General features: G+C 36.4%; 1 long non-coding RNA gene across 1 annotated transcript; it reads right to left on the bottom strand.

The window, feature by feature from the left end:
• Positions 1 to 5,435: 5,435 nt before the first annotated feature.
• Positions 5,436 to 8,946, bottom strand: LOC146666173 (uncharacterized). Its single transcript, XR_014912748.1, has 4 exons — positions 8,537 to 8,946; positions 8,011 to 8,163; positions 7,553 to 7,640; positions 5,436 to 6,960 (listed from the first exon to the last, which is right to left on the bottom strand). It is a non-coding gene; the product is annotated as an uncharacterized LOC146666173 (long non-coding RNA).
• Positions 8,947 to 9,556: the final 610 nt, after the last annotated feature.

Below are 9,556 nucleotides of genomic sequence, written 5' to 3'. Positions count from 1 at the left end.
ACATTTTATAAAAATAACCACTTTTACATGTTTTTTAATCATTACTATTTTTGTGTTTTAATTTCAGGACAGAAAACTGGCAGTGATGCTTGAAAATGTCCATGTCAGTTTGAGACGGGAGACCCCACATTTGTGAATTTCATATTGGGGTGAATTTTTCCTTCAGGCCAGATCTTGTGAATCAGATCCATGGCTCCAGGCTGCATGGTGACCCATATTTCTTGTTTGACCAGTTCCCTCTACTGACTTGTTGCTGTTATTGTTCAACCAATTGTGGGCAATGCACCATTTTCTGATCCTTAATAGAGTCACAACAAGTCTTTATCTAAAAAAATATGCTAGATTTGTTATAGTTGTTTTACTGTAGCCATGTGCTCATCACTCAAACAGGGTTAAAGCAATAATATAACAGCAGAAAGAAAAATGTAATGTTTTAAAAGTGTTTGAAAAGTGTTTTGCTATAAATTTTATACAAATACATAAAACAATTTTTTTTGTAACCCATGTAATTTAAAAAAATTGCAATTCACAACAGTTAACTTGATCCCGTAGTGCACTGTCTAATGAATGATTTTTCTCCAAAATACAAAATAATGGATATTTAAACATTCATGAAATATTTGACACAAATCAAAAGGTTCTTCATGATGCAAAAACAAGCCGAGACTCGTGGTCATAATCCGTAAAGGAATACTATTCACAGATGTCGTCCTTTGTCTTGATTCCTTAAACCTGATCCTCAAAAGGTCTGATGTCAATAAAAGTATATGGAAGCGGCTATGAAATATTAAAGCCTGGTTGTAACTCCAGGAAGCACAGAAGAAGTTGTCGGCATTTAATTTCACTTCTTTGTTAAGATTTCTTCCTGAGACAGTTGGCGGCGTCAGCAGATTCTCGTATGGCACGAAATTCATGGGACAAGTGTCCATGTCAGCACTTTCTCCCCCCTCAGCCGGTGTGTAAAAGGACATCACACTTGTCAGCCGCAGTAAGCCCAAATTCTAAGGACAAATAAAATGGTGTGTTTGTGGCCAGGCTTTTTCAAAGGGGATGGGTGAATGATATGGTAACTTCTATAGCGTTCTCGCATGGGCTGACAGCTCCCCTGCATGTATGTATATATAAATATAAACATATAGCAAATGTATATGCAAATAGATGCATATATGCATGCATGTGTGTCAAAGCTGGAGAGCAAAGGTATCTATGTGGGTATGCTGGTGTGCATGCTTGCTTGTCTGCACCGGTTCATGCTAGCATTGTCCAAGCATGCTAGTGCCATCTCTGCAGATGAAAAAAAGACAAACCCATTTTATACTATAAAGGGAATTTGCAATCATTCATTTTGAATTAATGATGTCAACATGAATATGAATAACCTGTATCAACTGAAAGCCATGCTTTGGACCGTTTTTTCTATTTTTTCTCTGTATGATGTCACGATAATAATGTCATTTCAGGCAAAGAAATATATTTTTCAGAGCTGATGAACTGAGGGTCTGCCTCAAGGCCCAGAATAAGGCAAATAAGGATTTCTTTGAAATGTGACTCATGCATAGCTACTCTAGTAGACTCCAAGAGCTGGTAACGAGCACAGTAGGTCCCCTATAAAGGTGAACTTAGATTCTTCTTCTTTACGGTAGCTGACCTAAATATTCAGGTCAAAACACCAAGAATTTACAGTATATACTGACATCTTATCATGAATTTTAATTTCTACTGAACTTTAGTATAGAGAGACTGTGCCAGCATACTCTTACTCAATACTAGCTTGCTGGTTTACAAGCAAATAGGAGGTGAGTCAGGAATTAGCAGCTGCTAGTTGTGGATTAAGGTTTCCACTCATTAGACGGAGGAAGCAGAGCTATAATCCAGATCCTTCACAGGCTGTTGACGCATTTGCAGGCCTCCATACAGTACACATTTAGCAGCAAACACACTGCTATGTCCATTCAGAACTTTATAATCATCAATTTTGCATGACCAAGTGGCAGGGGCCTCTCTTTTAGGTTTAACACCTAGAGCTGCTGATGTAACTGGGTGAAAATGACAGAGGAGCTGCTGCAGGTAAGTGTAGGATGAGATTTTATCAGAGAAAACTGTGAGAAATGGCTGCAATGTTGCAGTACCTGAATCTGGATTATGACTGCAGTCTTTGCCTGTGGCTTCTCAATCAGTTAGATGGAGCTGAAGAAGCTGTCTTCAGAAGTCTAATCCTCTCCCATTTCTATCAAAATCCTCACAGGGCATCATTATGGAGGTATTGATTTGATGACTGGCTGTGCTGAATGTCACAGCAAAGATAGTGATAATTTTCTTAGCATTGGAAGGCACCGAAATTGAACGCACTTTTTTTTTTTCAGATTTGTAAAAAAAGAAAAATGATCCAGGAGGCAGACAGCACATTATAATTATGGGAACTGACATTACAGAGAACGTGACCTTTGTTTAGAGTGGACATTATAAAGGAATAAGCTGGTGTACAAATCCATTCACAGGCAACACATTAGAGTTATAATGGTTTAATGTTTTCTAATTACTTCTTCATTTATTTTGACTCCTGGGTTTTAATTTGGGTTATTTTACATTTCAGCTTAGTTTGTATTATTTTTAAAAAATGTTTTTGTTTTTGCTTTTATTAGTTTCTGTGTTAGTTTTGGTCTTTTTGAGTATTATTGTATGAATGCCATATACCATTTATATGAAGCCAAAGAGTTTTTTATTTTTTATTTTTTAAGGGTACCTAAATTCAGGATATGTCCAATATCTTTTGTCTGTTTGTGTTTCAAACATACACAAAAATAGTTTCGGTTAGCTAATTTTTCTTTTTATGCTAATGAACTAAAATGAGTTAGTGTTCTCTCCCTCCTCTAACTCGCAGAGGTTGCAAAAGATGGATTTCCCTCTCTTAGCGTGTTTCTGCTGGAGGTTTCTTCCTGTTAAAAGGGAGGTTTTCCTTCATACTGTTGTCTGCTCACATGACTGTTGAGGGTTTTCTCTTGTAGGATCATCACAATATAAAGTGCATCTAGGTGACTGCTGTCGTGACTGGACAGTATATAAATAATAATAAATTCTGACAGATTGCTTAAAACCTTCTTACTTTCTTCTTGAATTACCCACTTATTGAGAATTCAGTAATATTCTATTGAAACTTAACTTCACATATGGAGATAGTTTATAATGGTACTGTCAGAATTAAGATTGGAAGGGAAGTATAATAAAATAATTCACTCACCAGCCCCTTTATTGGGTTCTCTAGACCACCTGATGTGATCTTTTTCTACTCTAACCCATCAGCTTCAAGGTTTGACATGTTGTGCATTCAGGGATGTTCTTCTTTATACCCTGGTTGTAACAAGTGGTTATTTGAGTTACTGTTGTCTTCCTATCAGCTTGAAGCAGTCTGGCCTTTCTCCTCTGATCTCTGACATCAAAAAGGCATTTTTGCCCAGAGAACTGCTGCTCAGTGGATATTTTCTATTATTTTATTTATTTATTTTTTATCTGTTGCTCTGTTGCATGACTACTTGTTTTTCTAGTGGTGAATCTAAACATCTAAACCACCTTTTTTGAACACAACTTTTTCGTTTTGCTTTTATTTTGCTGTTGTTTTTTATGCTGATATAACAGCAATGAGTCATTTTTACAGAGCATCAGGCTCTTTAGTTTTAATTTAATGCACCAATACTCCAAAAGCTATGCACTATGTAGTCAGAGGATTATATTTAGAGTGAAAAACAAATCAAAACTCAGTAGCACATTACGACAAAGTAAAAACATGTTTTCAGATTTTTTATTTTTCACATTTCTTTAAAAGTAAAACTTGGATTAATTTATTTACAAATCCTTCAGACACTCTATTCATTACCTCGTAGAAGCTCCTTGAGGCACACATTATGGCAGAGGTGAGCAATCAGTTATTCCAAGAGTCCACATGAAAGCCTGGGACTGTTGTGGAGGGCGGTGGACAGGTGATCATCACTGACAGACCATCTGTATTTCTTAAACTTCATCACTGAGAATGTTTTCTCACATATGAAGAACAAAGAGAAGCAACATCTTCTGAGCCTTCTAATGTGTGGAAAGCTCTCCTCTTTGAAAAAAGAATAAAAATACAGGAGTGATCCTGGCTAGAAGTGTTCTGCAACAAGTGAATCAGGTCAGTGAGTTCAAGCTCAACATCACTGGATGCATTATCCACACTGCAAGTGAAAGGATATTGAGTCATGTCCATTTCACTCTTAACTGTTTTGAAGTCTTCAAATTGCTTTGCAAACCCATCGTGCAGGGCTGTAATGGCTCCTGCCATCAATGTTTGCATGTGATTGAGAATGTTGTTCTATGAGCTGAACTGAATTGAAAGAAGCTGCAGGTTTCTCATTGAAGCTTTTACTATTTTGCAAATAGGCCGTTGCCTTGCAATTTGGTATTTACTCAAGTCATTAGTACAGTCACATCAATAGCAAATACAAGATCTGCCTTTTACTCTACAACATGAGCCCTCTGGAATGTCCTTTAAAACTCTTGAATTTCTGCAGGTCCTGTAGTCCTTTTAGCACTTTGCCCAGGCTAAGCTACCTGACAGCTGTGTGGTAGCCTATGTCACCATTTCCTGTTTCATGCTCTTCCAAAAGTCCAAAAAGACTGACTCTGATTCATAAGTGTTTTAGTTATTGTAGAACATCAATAACACAGCTAATATTAGCACTGACTTTCACAAGCCCACCCGATGTATAATGTAATTCAAAAGTATCAATATCAGTTCTGGATTTATTTCAGTGGTTTTATTTATATTTATACTTTATATCCACAGATCCAAAATTTTCCCTGCCAGTTTGTCCCATTCTGGCTTCAGATGTGATCCTGGGGGCACAAAGTGCCCAAGTCAGTGTCAGCAAGACAAATCAGTAGATGATGATGTCATGACCTCATCAGCCAGTTACTTATTTGATAGGGTAAGTGGTTGTGGTAACCATTTAGAAGTTTTTGAGGCTACTCTTCTCCACAATCTTATCATGTAGGACTACAACGCAGACGTGAGGCTTGGTTTTTATCTTGACATGCACTGCTAAATGTGGGTTCTTATATGCAAAGATTTGTGTCTTTCAAAACATTTTATTCTGTTTACCGCAGTTAAAGGTAGGCAGATAAACACAGCAACAGGATGGACCTGACCAAAATGTTAAGTGGCACAGCCTCAGGCACATTTTATGAATTCGGTTTTAAGTAATTTGCAAATATTTCTAAAAACATGTTTTCACTGAGTAATCACATTATTATTGACATTACTGAGTGTATATTAATGGGGATGCCTAAACACCCTTCTCTTTTTGTGTAATTAATGAATAAAAGTCTTAGTTTAAAATAATATTGCAACAAACAACATTGTACACATGAACCAGTTGTTAACAGGCAACACACTGAAAAAAATATGTTGTTGGATTTACTTAATTCAATGGTGGACATTTGTTGCACACAGATGTTTTGCTTTGGCAGCAACTTAAACAATTGAGTTAAATTAACACAATTTATTCATGTTCAATAAACCTGTGCAATTTGTGTTGATAAAATGTGACTTAAACATGTTTTGATGAAGTAATTTGAGCTCTTGGAATATTTTAATCCTTCACAATTTTTTCACTTTATCCCAACACCATTCAATAACTTTTACCCAATACTACTTGGTCACTTAAATACTACATGTTATCTTCAAATTACATTTTGCTATTATATTCTAGTATCAAATACACAATTTTCAAATGGAGGCCTTATAACAGATTGTATTGTTCTCTTCCAAGATGGTTGCTGGCATCCACCAGTAACCTTTCAAAACAAAATGTCTAATTTCACTGCATTGACAGTAGGTAAAGAATTAAACTGACATTACTCCTCCACTGAATCTATATAAATCAACAGTTAAATAATGTCAGTTCTTCCGTGTTCTCTGGAATCAATCACAGCAAAGAAATTAGACTGTTTCTTTTGAAAAATGTTACAGGACAATACAAAACATTCTATTTAAGGCCTCTGACGTCAAGATTCAGTTAAACAACAATTATAACTAAACAATTTGAGGAAATGTTAGTTTCCATTAACATTAAATTAGGTTACTGAATTGGCAAACACCTTCCTATTAACATTACCCATTTTACCCCAATAACTAAAGAAATTAGCACTTGCAGGTCAAAAACTTTATTCAAGAGACGCAAAAATAACATTGATACAGTGACTGTCAAAAATTACAGCACTGATCATACTGTGACATCTTGGTTCAAAACAGCATACTTAGAAATATTCAACGTTCTTTACTTCAACTGAATGAAACTGAAAATACCATTTCACACGACCCATATGGGATATTTAGACTGTATAACTGTTCACGCTACATCTCTTCACTAGTAAAAAAAAAGAAAAAATACAAACAGAAATTGAAAAATGCTGCCAAACAGACAAACAGAGAACTTGTACAGAGCAAAAGGAAAAACAAACAACAACAACAAAAACAGCTTGTCCTCATGGCAGTTGCAGAGTATATAAAAATGAACCCTGCGATCTGCTCCTGGAATTGAGCTTCAAAAATGCAGCAGAACAAGTGTGAGATTTAAATGTCCTCTCACCTAGAGCTGATCACCTTGCATGCATAACAGTGAGCTTTCCTTGCAGGAGCAGTTTTGTCTTAGTTGTGAGCTTTTCTTGAGAGCTGAGTTGCATCCAACTCCATTACCACCCATTGAATCACCTCAAAAGTGTAGCAGAGCTGTGATGGGTAACTCATATTGAAGGAATAAAAAAGGTCCAAACAGCATGGCTACTGCAAAGGTCACGTTATCCAGATCTTGAAGAACTACTATACCCTCGATGATGATGCCAACATCAGAAAAGTCATTGCCTGGCGCATCTCTGGAGACAGATGTTCATTGTGGTTTTCTCAATCTGTGCAGTGGCCTCAGTCAAGTCCTGGTTAAACACAAAACATTTTTTTAAGATTCCCTTTTAAACTCATCTCTTTTGAATCTACCAGTTCTAATGTTAGAGTAATTTAAACCATAGTAAATAGCTATAGCCAAAGAGTTGCCTGCCATGCTGCCATTCATGGTCTAACAGAGTTTCTAAGAGAGAGTGAAAAACATAATAATTTCAAATGCTTTACATTAGTTTTTGTTAGAAAGACACCGGCCCATCAGAAATCCAGGTTATGTCACTCAGAAGATGTTAGAATTTAGACTTTCAGCCCCACAATTTGGTTAGCTGTTGGTCAGTTGGTCTTTTTTTTTTTTTTTTCCAAACAAAAGCTAATGTAAATATTGGGGGGATTTTTCTTTGTTCACTAGAATGACAAATTTAAAGTTTTTTCACACTGATGTGACCCCTAATACAGGGGTAGGGGTGGGGCCTCAAGGGCCGGCGGCCGAGTTCACTACTAGGCCTCATGTGAACTTCAAATTATTAAAGAGGACTACTGGTCCTAACCAGTCCAATGAGGATCAAGTGGATAACTAAATGCATTTTTAAATGTTGCAAAGCCACAATCTACTCATAAAACACTCACCATGAACTCCTGCACCAAGATGTTGCAATTGTCTTTCACACAGATGCGGAGCACTTTGATGAGACTCCCTTTGAGCATTAATGTCATCCTAAAGTATTATAACAAAGAAAACAGAGATTTGTGAACTTTTCAGTAGCACAGAAGAAAATGATCCCAGACAAAAACTTGACTTTTTAAACCAGTCAACATGCAACACCAGCATCTACAAAGCAATATCAAAAATTCCTGTTTGACATCAACTTTATGGATATATAGTTTCCAGAACATATATTTTTAAAAAAAGATAATTTTTTCTCAGTGGGCCAGTAAATGCATGACAAAAAAGAATGGCATCCTTTCAGTGGAATCAGTACTCACAGGTAATAGTTGACTGTTTCAATGGATGCAGCATAAAAATCTTTTACTGACCTAATGCAATACATATACACTTTGTAGTTAAAGAATTTTAAAGTTCTTACTGTCATCATGGCAGCTACATCCTTTAGCTTTGTGCACTGTTCCCCCGATCACTTTGCAAACACTTTCAGCAGACTGTCAGAGAGAAACTCAGCTCCGTCAGAAACCTTGACTGTAAAGGCATGGTTGGGATGCACTGGAATGCTGCATTTTATCTGAAATAACATTTTGAAATTTTGAAATAACAGCAGGCACTGTGCTTGGTTAATCAGTAATGTTTTGTTGAATAAAAACTGTGTTTCCAGATCTTATGGGATTAAAAAAATCCAAAGATGTTTGTTTCTGATTTGCAACCCAAGAACCCACAAGTTACAACCTCATTTTAGTTCAAGTGTGCATTAATGTGAGTCCAGTAATCACCTTTCTGACAATACATACAGGTATAAGTTAAACCTATGGCAGATTTTGGATTTCTCAGTTGTTTTAATAGGGTGGTCTATTTGTGTATGCATGCACCTAATAATTATACAAAACCTATTATAATTAAGTTACAGAAACCTTAAGCGAAAATAGAATATACTTTCTTACCATAACACCTTGAACCCACAATCCATCAGCTGACTCCTGGTGAAATGCAGAATAGATGTGGTCTCTCAATGTGCAGCAAAAAAAACAAAAAGAAAAGGACAGCAGGTGAGGGCAGGAGGGGTAGGGATGTAAGCTAGCATAATGCCGCTAATGATATTAGCTAAAGCTGTTCAATGTCCAAAATCTCACTAACACCACGGTGCAGTAAATACACAATGTAACTGAAGAGTCAGTTGGCAAATCTATTCACACAGAAAACCAAATTATGTTATGAGTGCCTCATAATTAGGTTTAATGTGATATTACGGCTCTTGTGCCAAAGACAAATTCAAATGAAAAAGCGCCAATTCTTTGACAACAGATAAAACAGCAAATAAGCTAATGGCTCTTTTTTAGCATGTTACATGGCGACACTCTAGACGTTTAACTACATTTGGCTGAAATATGGTAAATATTAATTCAAAAAATCAAGACATACCAAAAACGTAGAGTTGGCTGCTCGACTTGACTGAGATGGATGCCTTTTTTGAACCACGATCCAAAGCCCGCGAGATGAAATCACGCGTGGTTTCACGAGATTTAACGTTGCTATCTTATTGACTTACTTCACCTGAACATGATATGAACAATTTAATACACCCTTTCTGCATATCATGTAGTTTTTACACTATATAGTTACATTTATCTTTAAAACATGAGGTAATTGTGTTAAATACATGCAAGATGCTTACATAAATCCAAGAGATGGCCAGTCCCTTTTTTTCAGTGCACTTTATGAAAAATGATCAGCAACCAGTGAATTCCACGTGTTTAACTTTTAGTTGGTTGAAAAGGGAAAAGAGTAAAGAAAAAGGGAACATGGTGCACTGCCACAGTAAACAGTGAACAGTCTGTTCTTTCAAACTGTCATGCACTGTGCACAAATCTTCCTCATTTCTTTATATCTTGCTTCAAGGAATCAGACTTTCTTGTGTTTTTAGTTTTTTTTCTACAGTATCCCAAAGTCATGTCAAGAAACAG

The sequence above is a fragment of the Rhamphochromis longiceps genome, linkage group LG7, assembly GCF_057381845.1.
Source record: "Rhamphochromis longiceps isolate RC_006_pf linkage group LG7, R_longiceps_female_GT1.1, whole genome shotgun sequence".
Classification (NCBI taxonomy): Eukaryota; Metazoa; Chordata; class Actinopteri; order Cichliformes; family Cichlidae; genus Rhamphochromis; species Rhamphochromis longiceps.
This window is presented reverse-complemented; position numbering and strand designations above follow the sequence as displayed.